Source organism: Lampris incognitus, chromosome 8 (assembly GCF_029633865.1).
Source record: "Lampris incognitus isolate fLamInc1 chromosome 8, fLamInc1.hap2, whole genome shotgun sequence".
Taxonomy (NCBI): domain Eukaryota; kingdom Metazoa; phylum Chordata; class Actinopteri; order Lampriformes; family Lampridae; genus Lampris; species Lampris incognitus.
The window spans coordinates 21,666,748-21,680,246 of record NC_079218.1 but is presented as its reverse complement, the minus strand read 5'-3'; positions in this window follow the sequence as shown (position 1 = coordinate 21,680,246).

Sequence of the window (13,499 nt, the reverse complement as noted above, 5' to 3'; positions counted from 1 at the left end):
TAATAGTATTTAGTACTGCTCAACCGCTTTTTTTTCTTTTCTTTTTTTTGACAAACTAAACCTCAAAATATTTTCAGACAGGTATGACATTTAAGTGAAGCATTCACGTAAAACCTGACCAATGACTATCTGTCTTAGGCTGAAGCACAACAGCTAAGATGGCTAGTGAGAGACTTGTCTTGGCTTTGTTATGGCTGATGTCAGATTTGTAATAAGATTTTAGATTGAATTTGTTCCTGTGGACTTGCTGGATTGTTAAGTATTGAAGTGTTGTGTTGTCATGGATTTACATATTCAATTCCGTTCAGGTTTGAATGTATATATGTGACCAATTAGAGTAGACCAACCCTCCCTCTCACCACTACTGTAAAAGCATGCACCCCTCTTTTCTTAAATGTTAGTTTAGCTTATGTGTATTGCATACATATATAATTATTTTAAATGTTTCCATTTATTATCACTAGTGAATTTCCCATTTTCATACTCCTAATGGTAATCTGTAAAGGGATTATGTAGAAAGAAGCATTCAAAGCAAAATATTTAGTGCTAACATTGTAGTAAATTCGATCAACTCTGTCCCCTCCAATTTTAAGGTTTAGTCAAGCTGTGTATCGAAATGGTAACGTTACTCTATTTTTTTCCCTGATGTATTTTTGTATATCCAAATCTGAAATATTTGTTGTTGTGACCTCTAGCCAACTTTGAAGTGGCTTACTTCCTTTTGTAGATTGTCCCACCTGCAAGTTCAAAACCTGCTCCTACTTATTTTTATTAATGAAATAATACTGTTTATAAACCTCAAATTTTTTTTTTGCCATTTTTCCTTTAACTTTACCATAAGTATGTTGTGTCAAGCATAGAACATGCTTTACCCAGCTTTATTTCCCCACTAAAATATATATATATATATATATATATATATATGTGTGTGTGTGTGTGTGTAGGAAAAAACTGTTAATACATAGCAGTACAAGCTTGTTTTGTGCGTCGCACGCTCAACAGCATGTGTGTGCGTTTGTGTGTGTGTGTGTGTGTGTATATATATATATATATATATATGTGTATGTGTGTGTGTGTGTGTGTGTGCATGTATATATAATACATATATACACACACTCCACTCTTTCACAGTTTGATTTTCTGTTCACATTATCTTTTTATTGATGTCATTTTGATCATTTTCAAGTCAGGTAACCATAAATTGAGACTTAAATGCCTCAAATCAGCTGAAGATTATGAATGAATAAATGACATAGTATATAATATCTGTTTTGCAGTGATATACCAGGATACCATACAAGGGATATGGACAAAAAGCAAACCAGTTACTCCACTTACCTCTATCTGAACCAGTCTGTGTGTATATCTGTAGTTTTTTGCTGTAATATATTTAGAGGCATTTTTTAATCAAGGAAAAATATATCAGGCAATTCTTAGGGATTGCATGAGTTTGTAATAGTTTTCTTTTGTAGGACATAATATTGGCTCAGCTGTTTTTGTAACGAAATCTGAAAACTGGCATGTTTAGTGGGTGATTTTTTTTTCCCGACTTGTTGCATTGTTGCTGAAGGATTTGTGAAGTAGAGACAATAGGATATCACAAATTGCAGTGAGACTGCATTGGTAAGCATTGGCTGAGCTTTTAAAGGCATGCAATATATGCCAAGGAGGAATGGAATATGGAAGACGAATGGGAGGACGGGGTGAAGTTGCTTGTAAAATATCATTGTAAAATATTCTTGGCATGGTTGTCACAAAGGATAAGCCACTCTATTTGTCTTATGTTTTGATACTTGCTATGGCCAAATCATTATGCTCAAGGAAAGATGGAGTCCTATATGTAGTGCCTGCGATGCACACAAAATGGTACCGTTATATAGGCTATACAAACACTATTTACCTTTTAGTAAATAATTAGTTTGACAGAATAAAGCATACTCAACCCTGGAATTTGAAAGCAGTGACTTCCACTTGGGTGCGAGGGGTGAGGTCGGGGCATAGGAATCGGGATGTCTGCCGTATATAACCTTGCTGTATATTCTCCTTTTGAGATGAGAACATAATGTGTATTTTGCGGTTATAAAATAACCAATAGAGCTGCATAGGAATAGATAGATCTCAAGTGGAACAAACCTGAGTAATAACAGCTGAAATGGGGAAAGGGAGATACTTGGTGCCAATGACTGAAGTGTTAAAAGTTGCTCAATACCTCATCATGAACCTGAGAGGCAAGACAACTTGTCCAGTATGTATAGAAGCTTGTAGATTGGTCTTTGATGTTTTATCTGTTCATTATGTTTTTGTTAACTTTGCCGTTATTTCTTATGAACCTGATCTTGTACATTTGTCATAATAAAATGGGTTTAAACCTGATGCCTTGTTGTTTAAAAAATAATAAAAAATCACAGAGAAAATAACCGATACATGGAGCCATGGAGAAAGGTTCGGGTTCAAATTTTGTAATTCTCGAGGACCTTCATGTGCTGGAAAGTAAAAGTCCACCACACAAACCAATATTGTCACCTCTCCCCAAAACGAGTTTTACATCTAAATGGCTGCTTTAGAATAATGGTTACTCAAGATGCAGATTTTATTGTAATATATTGTATTGTTGGCTAGCAGTATAGTAGTGTAAGGCCCGACATGACCAGGTGGCTCAAACAGTGTGTAAGCATTAAGTGATTATGTATTAATTTTCAGTCAATCTGATAAAGTATAGGAGCATCATATAAGTAAAGATGCTCATATGTATTCATAAATAAAATGCACACTTGGTTTTAAAGGGGACCTATTATGCTATTTTTCAACAATTTAATATAAGTCTTTGGGGTCCCCAAAATATGTCTGAGTATTTTTGCTGAAAATACCACTCAAATTAAGCGTTCTAGCATGCTTCTATACCCCTCTGTTGACCTCCTGTTCAGATTACTCGGATTGAGCATATTGTAATGTGCACGGATAAGTAAACACATGTCGGACTCTTCAGTCGACTGGTTAACGTTGTCGCCCGCGGTGCAGGGGATACGGGTTCGCGTCCCGGCTGTGGCGGTTCCCTCGATTACCCCCCTAATTCGCTGCATTGGTGTCAGAAGTGGGATGCGCGCCATCGGATTCCCGAAAAAGGAGTGTAGCGTAACGTAGACACGTTAGCCCTTGGCTAACGGGTCGGACCCTTTTGTCGACTGGTTAACGTAGCCGCCCGCGGTGCGGGAAATCCGAGTTCGCGGTCCGACCGAGCTGCGCCCCCCCGAATTCGCTACATTGGCCCGACGCGAATCCCGAAGGAAGCGGGCAATGTAACAATCACGGATGAATAGGCTCGGTAGCCCTTGGCTAACGGGTTGGACCCTTTAGTCGACTGGTTAACGTTGTCGCCCGCGGTGCGGGAAATGCGAGTTCGCAGGTTAGTTTACACATCAACCCAGACGTGAAGCCTGTCGCCCAGCCTCCTAGGGCGCATACCATTCAACCCCGGGGGGCAGTAGAGGCCAAAATAAAGCAATTAATGGATACGGACATTATTGAACCTGTAGACGGCCCCGCCCCATGGGTAAACCCTGGGGTTATCGTACCAAAAGCTGACAATGATGTGAAACTACGTTTGGACATGAGACGGGCAAACCAGGCTATAGAGAGGGAGCGGTGTCCTATTCCCACGGTTGATGAGATACTCCAAGGCATGAATGGCTAAACGGTGTTTAGCAAGCTAGACCTAAAATGGGGATACCATCAGTTGGAACTGAGCCCTGAGTCACGTGGAATCACGACCTTTGCCGTACACAACGGAGTGTACCGATATAAACGGCTGATATTCGGTGTGTGCTCAGCCAGCGAGCAATAGCACGAGGTAGCTAATGCACTAGTAGGGATAGAGGGTGTCGAAAATCTCTCCGATGACATCATCGTGCACGCACACGACCAGGAGACACACGACAGACATCTCCATGCCGTCCGGACCAGGCTGATGGAGAGAGGCCTGACTCTAAACCCAGACAAACACCAGTTTAACATGGACAGGTTAGTTTTCATGGACATCTTGTTGTCTGAGAAGGGCATTGGACTGACGGAAGAGAGAGTGCGAGCAGTGGTGGAAGCTCGCGAGCCAGAGAATGCGGCGGAAGTGAGGAGCTTCCTCGGACTAGTCGGATACAGCAGCAGGTTCATCCCACAGTTTGCGAACCTATCGGAGCCGCTGCGACGTCTGAAAGGATACCCCATTCGAGTTCGGACCAGAGCAGAGAGAAGCATTCAATGCACTAAAGGATGAACTGGCAAGAGCTGGCAATTTAGCATACTTTGACAAGGAGGCACAGACGAAAGAGATCGCAGACGCGAGCCCCGTAGGATTAGGTGCAGTGCTAGTTCAGGCCCAACAGGGGGAAGCGGTGCCGATTTGCTATGTGAGTCGTACCTTAAGTGACTGTGAGCGGAAATACTCTCAAATCGAGCGAGAGACCCACGCTCTAGTGTGGGCGTGTGAGAGGCTGCATCTGTATGTTTATGGCAGACAGTTTACCTTAATAACAGATCATAAGCCCTTAGAGGTAATATACGGCCCTCACTCCAAACCCAGCGCCCGCATTGAGAGGTGGGTACTCGGATTACAACCATATGATTTCAAAGTGCTACACATACCAGGCAAGCAAAATATTGCAGACCCACTGTCACGATTGCTGGGTGAGACAGCACAACGTGAGAGACACAATCACGGCTCGGACGAGTACGTGAAGTTTGTCGCTGTCAGCGCCACGCCAAAGGCACTCACGACCAGAGAGGTGGAAGAGGCCTCTGCGACCGACCCAGAGCTGATCGAGGTACGAAAGGCAATCACAAATGGGCGGTTTGAGAACTGCAAAGCATATTCAGCCATAGTGAATGAACTGTGCATAGTGGGATATTTGGTCCTCCATGGGACACGTATTGTGCTACCCCACGTCCTACACGCATGAGCACTGGCTTTAGCACATGAGGGACATCTTGGGATAATGGGGACAAAACAGCACCTGAGAACCAAGGTTTGGTAGCTGGGGATGGATCGAGCGGCTGAAAAACACTGCAAAGACTGCCACGGTTGCCAGATAGTAGCCAGACCCAACCTACCAGAACCACTGAGACCCACACCCCTTCCAGATGGGCCTTGGCAGGATGTGGCCATAGACTTGCTTGAACCCCTGCCATCCAACCATTCCATTCTTGTAGTAGTAGATTATTATAGTCGTTATTACGAATATGATATCTTGACATATACAACAACAGAGAAGGTTATTGATAGCCTAGAGACAATATTTAGCCGTCACGGCTTACCAGTCACCTGTAAATCAGATAATGACCCATAGTTCAAGTCTGAGCTATTCAAGGAATATTGTGAAAATAACGGCATCACACATCTGAAGACAACAGCTAAATGGGCTCAGGCCAACGGAGAGGTCGAACGCCAGAATGCATCACTAATGAAGAGAATCGGGATTGCTCATTCAGAGGGACTGGACTGGAAAAGGGAGCTGAGAAAATATGTGACTGTGTACAGCACCATCGACCATACCACGACAGGGAAGAGCCCGGCAGAATTGTTCTTTAATCGTAAAGTGAGAGGAAAACTGCCAGACGTCACAAAGTCACGCACAGACATGGAAGTTCGTGATCGGGACAGTGAGAAAAAGGGCAAATCTAAACTGTACACTGATGAACGCCGGAGAGCACAGCGCTCAGAGATCGAAGTCGGCGACATCGTGCTTGTAAGGCAAGACAAAGTGGACAAGTTTACCACTCCCTTTAACGCTACACCACACAAAGTTGTGACTAAAACAGGGAGGCATGTGATTGTAGAATCCCCAGAGGGAGCACGGTATGCAAGGAACAGTACTTTCGAGAAAAAAAAAATACAGGACAACTGGACTGGAGGAGACAACCCATGAGCAGGATGACACACAAGGGGTTGAGGACATCACAGTGGACTCTGACAAGTGTTATGTATGCACACATCGACAGTGCTGCATTTGATTTGGTGCTGTTCTATTGTGCTGGGATCGATTGGTGATGCCTGCGGGCTCTGGGTTGTTTGATCGGGTCTGCCTTTGATGCTGTGTCAGTCTAAATAAAGAATGCCACGGAGAGGTTGTGTCGAGCGACAGCGCTGTGTCCTGACGTGATTTCTAAATACAATATTGGCGACGAGGATGGCTGATATCTCTCTCCCACCACCTGCCCCCTTCCTGGCATTACCTGGCGAGCCTCCGGTACCATGGACTCGCTGGCTACATAGTTTTGAAAATTACATCATCGCCTCAGGGCTCGACGACGTGAGCCAGGCTAGGAAGACGGCTCTGTTGCTACACTGCTTGGGAGCAGAGGTTCATCGTGTGCTCGGGTCTCTGGGGAACGTCACAAGCTTTGACGAAGCTGTGGGACTTATGAGCACCCATTTCGCTGCTCCACAGAGTGCCCTCCTTCGGCGATTTATATTCCGTCAGCGACACCAACTGCCTGGTGAGTCTGTGCGGCAGCACGTAGCTAATTTGCGAGGGCTAGCTAGCTCATGCAAGTTTGGCGCGCTTCAGGACGAGATGGTTCGCGACCAGCTAATCGAACACACCAACAACGCAAAGGTGCGTGAGACTCTCCTGCTGGAAAAAGACGATCTGCTGCTGTCCAGAGCAATTACCATCGCACTACAGGTTGAGGGAGCAGCTGAGTGTGCTGCTATGCTAAATACACAGCAAGTGGCCACCTCCAGTCAAGCTGCCAACGACTCCTCCCTCTACTCACGGCTGCCCCTCGGGACGCAACCCAACCAGAGCGAGGCGGGCGCCGACTCCACTGGGGACGTCTTGCAACTGCAACGACGGCGTTCTCGGCCCCGCCCTCAACAGTCCTGTGGTAACTGTGGGTCTCGGTCTCATGTTTCAAGGGCTCAGAACTGCCCTGCCCGTGGCCAGACATGCCGTAGCTGCGGTAAGCAAAATCACTTTGCCAACGTCTGTCGATCTTCCCCGGCTGGGTCAGAGGGCCACACCCCCCAGTCTTCAACCGCCGTCATTCACAAGGTGAGCTCTGGGCCAGTGTCATTCAAATCATGCACAGTCAACATTAATGATGTGTGCATCCCCCTGCTGTTGGACACCGGTGCAGGTGTGTCTCTCCTGAATGTTGATACCTACAGTCAATTTTTCGGTTCACTGCCACTGTCCGCACCCTCAGCTGTCCTCTGTGGGTATGGTGACTCCAAAATCGATCTGGTTGGCTCTCTCCAAGTGACTGTCCGCTATGGAACCAAGCTGGTGCCCAATGCAGTTTTTCATGTGGCACGCCGTGGGGCCAACCTGATGGGCCTGGACCTGTTCTCCGCTCTGGGGTTCTCCCTCTTAGACACAAGGGGGGCAGCAATCCTGACTGTCGCCACACCTTGGCAGCAGAAGTGGCCATCGCTGTTTATGGGGCTGGGCTGCCTCTCCGCCTTCACCCATCAACCTCTCCTCAACCCTGCTGTGAAATCTGTCATCCAACCACTGCGCCGCATCCCGTTGGCTCTCCGTGATGGGGTCTCCGCCGAGCTGCAACAACTGCTGGAAGCTGGCATCATTGAACCGGTGGACGCGTCACCTTGGGTCTCAAACCTCGTGGTGGCTAAGAAGAAGTCGGGGGGCCTGCGTGTCTGCGTCGATCTACGTGCAGTAAATAAGGCAGTGGTCCCTGATAAGTATCCACTGCCCACCTCAGAAGAACTCACTGCTCAGTTCTATGGCTCTGAGGTGTTCTCCAAGCTCGACCTCAGACAGGGGTACTTACAGGTGCCCCTCCACCCCAGCAGCCGAAACCTCACAGCCTTTGTGACACATGCAGGAGTGTTTCGCTACACCAGGATGCCTTTCGGTCTCAGCTCCGCCCCTAGCTGCTTCCAGAAAATCATGGTCTCCATGCTGGCTGGCATACTGGGCGTGGCCATTTATCTGGACGATATAGTGGTACACGGGCCCACCAGTGAAATCCACGACAAGCGCCTTAACATGGTCTTCGCAGCCCTGTCCAAGCACAAGCTAACTCTCAATGCTGAGAAATGTGTCCTCTCTGTGCCAGCCATCGACTTCGTGGGGTTCCGGCTGTCAGCGAGCGGTGTAACTCCACTACAATCCAACGTGGACGCCATTCAGGCCATCCCTGAGCCCAGCTCGGCCGCCCAGGTCCCCTCCTTCCTGGGTATGACAAGTTACTACCTGAGGTTTCTTCCCCAGTACTCTGCGACCACAGCCCCCTGCGCCAGCTGCTGCGTAAGGACGAGCCATGGGTGTGGTCAAAGGCATGCAGTGACGCTGTGCGTGATCTCAAGACTCAACTGACTTCACCACCAGTGTTGGCTCACTTCGACATCTCCAGCTCCACCTTTGTGACCTGTGACGCATCAGCCACAGCGATAAGGGCCGTGCTGTCTCAAACCCAGAACGGTGTGGAGAAGCCCATTGCCTTCGCCTCCCGTGCCCTCAACCTGACCGAGCAGCGGTACTCCGTGGGTGAGCGTGAGGCGTTAGCCTGTATTTGGGCTTGTGAAAGGTGGCACCTCTACCTCTATGGCCGCTCCTTCACCCTCAGGACAGATCACCAGGCCCTGACAGCGCTGCTGTCCACATCTGGGACAGGCCAAAAACCCCTGAGGCTGCACCGCTGGTCTGACTGCCTCCGCCAGTACAACTTCAGCCTGCAGTTCACCCCAGGCAGAGACAATGTTGTCGCCGACCTGCTCTCTCGCTCCGTCTCCACCCCAGCTCCACAGACGGACACTGACTGTGTGGAAAAGGACATTGTCCAAATGCTACACACACCCCTCCAGGCCACTGTGTCTCTGCAGGAGCTGAGGGCAGCCTCCGAACAGGACCCTGTCCTCTCCCAGCTCCGCACCTACATCCAGAACGGCTGGCCTCACAAGGTCCCAGAGGAGCTGGCTGCGTTCGCCCGAGTCAGACAGGAGTTCTCCTGCTGGAACGACACCTGCGTGGCACATGGGTTTTGCACAGTGGTCCCAGCTGCTCTCCGTGCACGTGTTTTGAATACGGCGCATGAAGGCCACCTGGGCATTGTGAAACTGAAACAGCGCTGCCGAGACCTGGTGTGGTGGCCGGGGATAGACAGAGATATTGAGGCTCTGGTGAAGGACTGTTCTGCCTGCCTTGTGAGTGGCAAGACTGGCCACCAGGCTCCCCCACCCCTGCAACCTCTCGCCTGGCCCTCTCAGCCCTAGGAACACCTGCAGTTGGACATTTGTGGTGAGATCCATGGAGTTCCCCACCACCAACGCTTCATGGTGGTCGCCTACGATCTACACTCAAAATGGCCTGAACTCACCACTTCCGGCACTGTGACCTCACAGATCATCATCAACTTCCTGGACTCTCTTTTCTCTCGCTGGGGCCTCCCAAAGGCCATCACCACTGACAACGGCCCTCAGCTGGTCTCTGCTGAGTTCACTGCTTATCTCGAAAGCAAGGGCATCCGTCATATACGCACTGCGTACTACCACCCCCAGGCCAATGGCGGCGTTGAACGTTTTCACCAGTCACTGAAGAACGGCCTCAGAGCACACATGGCCCAAGGGTGCTCTTTCACGCAGGCCATCCGTCACACTCTGCTGCACTATCGGGCCACACAGCACTCGACCACAGGCGTCTCCCCAGCCTCTCTCATGCTAGGCCGGGAACTGTGCATGCCCCTTGACAGGCTCCGCCCCTCCACACCTCAGGCACCTCCCTCTGGGGTCAGAGCCTCAGTCACTCGTCAGCAGACGCGGATGAAGCAACGGTTTGACCAGTCAAAACGAACCAGGGTGCCAGACATCAATGTGTCCGACTGGGTCAGAGTCCGCAGGCCCCACAGGGACAATAAAATGGCTTCATACTGGTCCTCTCCTCTCCAAGTCACCCGTCAGCTGGGCCCAGCCACTTACCTCCTCAGCGATGGCACTCGGTGGCACTCCAGTCGTCTACGGAAGGTGTCAGCTCCGCCACACACAGCTGGTGACACAACCATAGCCATTCCCTCAGCAAGGCGAGACGCCCCGGGGCTTCATGCAGCTCCTACACGGGCCCCAGACATTTCTGGGCCTCAGCTTCCCCTGCCATCTCCCTCCCCACCTCGGCCTACCCAGCCTCAGGCCGCCCCGCGACCTGTTCGCACACGTTTACGCCCTGGCCACCTAGAGGACTTTGTGTCAACCTTTCATGTTTGAAATCCTGCCGGGGGGGGGGGGGAAATGTTATGTATGCACACATCGACAGTGCTGCATTTGATTTGGTGCTGTTCTATTGTGCTGGGATCGATTGGTGATGCCTGCGGGCTCTGGGTTGTTTGATCGGGTCTGCCTTTGATGCTGTGTCAGTCTAAATAAAGAATGCCACGGAGAGGTTGTGTCGAGCGACAGCGCTGTGTCCTGACGTGATTTCTAAATACAATAACAAGGACACAGTGACCCCGCCAACACCCACTGGAACCAGCGTGGCAGACATGCCTAATGCAGGCAGGCCTCAGCAGGCCAAACGAGCGCCTCAGAAACTGTCTGACTATGACGTGACTTGAATTACAAGTAAGGGCACGGGTGACGTGAGGATTGAGGACTTTTTAGTTTTATTGTCATACACAGGTCTGCAAGATGTCTGGATGCAAAATTATTACAGAGTTTAGTTTTCAATTATCAGACAGGTTTGTAAGATGTCTGTAGATTTTCAAGGAAAAAGGGATGTCATGTATTGTGTTTGGATTTGATACCTGTGGGTACCCGTAAGGAGTGATGTCATAGCCGGAAATGTAACAAGAGAATTCACCCAGTAAAGTGTTGAAATGCGAATATGCGTTTGTCGTTCGTTTTGATTCAATTCAGTGAATATTTTCATGGTCTAATTTCAACTATTAAGACGTAAACACAACAGGACTGGGCTGGGCGGACCCGAAAACCGCAACCCCGTTGGTGGTGGGGTGTACGGACGGGTAGGTGACGGACCCCGCGGCCGTATTCGGGGGAGGGGCGGCGAACCACGCGGCGGGAGCCGTGGAAGAACAACTGGACAAACGGTCCGGCTGAGCCCCGCCCTAAGAGCTGACGAGCGGAGCAACGGAGAGGCCTAGGCGCTAGAGCCCCGCCCACTCGGCACTTTGATCGCTGCAACAACAAAAAAAAAGTTCCGCAAGACCGGAGGAACCGACCACCCAAAGCCGGCCGGCGGAGGCCCTCCGAAGGCGTGCTAAGTTAAGTTAGCCCATTGATTAGCACACAAAAGACACAAAGCGAGTCCGGGTATGGTGTAGGCAGCCCGGCCAGAGACAGCACCCGCGGTATGGCCGACACATCCGCTGGCTCTCACACTGAAAATCGACAGTCTCCTGAAAACCTGCCGAAACCCGTCACACACTAACAGCGTTTTGCCAACTTTAGCGGGAACGTTGCCATCAAAAATACACTTTATCCACTCAGCTCTTCTGCCCTCCAAGGTTAGGAGCCGATGTAGCGATTTGTGCGGGTTATTACAGCCAAGAACAGCGTATTTTCCGTGCGAAGACACTATGCTAGCTAGCGGTACCTTGAGCTTGTTTGGAGGTTCTAGCAGGGGAGTGCAGCTACTGGTATATCAACGATTGACGCTCGTCCGCCGGGGGAAATCGTCCTCATCCACCGAGCGCGGAGCTTCGGGAGGGACGCACATGGAGCGGTGAGGGAGGAAGGGGACATCCGCCTAGCCAGCCAGATCTGCCGAATCAACCCTAGCGATCAATGGGGTGACAGATGTCCTGATTTCCTACGTTAAATGGTGCACTTATTGTAAGTCGCTTTGGTCAAAAGCGTCGGCTAAATGACTAATGTAACGTCGCAGCCAGGCCACCCTCACATCCAGTACCTGCAAAAAATGTCGACCTTTATAGCCGCGTAAGGCAGGTGGGTGGAGATATTCAACTGAAGGCGGGATTATTATAATGAGTTTCCTTCCGTGACGTAAAGGGCGGAAGGATATTTGAACGGCTTGCTGGGTCTTTTTTTTCCAAAAGTTTTCAATTTGGCTGCCCGCAACAAAATGACTGGGTAGTTTTACTTCAAAGTTTGTGTGTTAGTAGGCCCATCAGAGACTCAAATGTATATGCAGCAACACTGAAAAGGTGAGTTTTGCATAATAGGTTCCCTTTAAAATTTGCAAGAGGAAACGAGGAGTCAAGGAAGTGTATAGATTAAGTTGCTCTTCAGCAGACAGAAAAGATTAACATCACCTTCCAGTATCAGCTGTCCTGTTTCATCTTTGAAGAACACACAGAAAAATGACATTTTGGGGAGTCTAGCACAGACAACCAACGAGGAGTGGTTGGTTTCAGTTGCTTTTTTTATTCTGTAAACACAACATCAGATGCATGTTATCCATCTTGGGAGAGAGATCCCTGCTCTGTTGCGCTCCCTGAGGTTTCTTCCTATTATTTCTCCCTGTTAAAGGGTGTTTTTAGGGAGTTGTTCCTTATCTGACGCGAGGGTCTAAGGACAGTTTGTATTGCTTAGGCAAATTTGTAATTTGTGATGTTGGGCTGTACAAATAATTGACTTGACTTGCTTGGAACCAGACTGTCTCTCTGATCAGCGGGGAAGGTAACATTAATTCTTTGTGGACAAATGCACTTGGACATCTGAGCATTCAGGACTGCACTCCTATGGCAGCATTTAACCAGCAGGGGTGAAGTGTTGGCAGATTTTCTGTCAGGAAAATGCAGTTATGCTTGCACAGAAATGGTGTGACGTCACCCCCAATAATTTTTTTCACACATAGTTTTTTTTTCTAAATTGTCACATCAAGTTTTGTGCCTGGGAGCTGAGGGAACACCTTGACATAGCAACATCAGGTTAGCTTATGGGCGCTTGATTTAAACAAAGAGTTTTATGCATGTGTGCAGCTCACATCAATTGTTTGTAAACTAATTAAACAAGGCTTTTTTTTCGAGATAGCTATAACTTGGTAATGAACACTTCTGTAGTCTGTTAATTTATAAACACATCAAAAGCAAGAAAGAACATGCAAATTACACATTTTAAAACGTAGCACTTGAGCTTCTGTGTGTGCATGTGTTGGGGCATGACTGTGAACATGAGAGCACCCAGCAATGCCGGATAGACCTGCCACCACTATGAATTCAAGGGACCACAACCAGTTAATCCCTCATACCCACGGTGGAGGGGTGGGTTGAGTACAATGGGAAGGTTTCAGCACAGTCAGTTTCACAAAACAAACTGTACCCGGACTCAGGATACCCTCAAATAAATAATCTCATAAAAACTGTTAAAAAACAGACCCCAACGGTCTTATGTAAGAAGTTTTATGCTTTTACAAGATCATCTTGGCACTATTTTACCCAATCATCCCGTTCTATCAGATGAGCTCAGAAGGGCATAAAACACTCCCAGCAAATGGCCCAAATGAGGCCAAGATGTGTGAAAAGCCACAGGTCACCTCTTACCTTGCAGCAGACATGTTGACAGATTTTCTCCA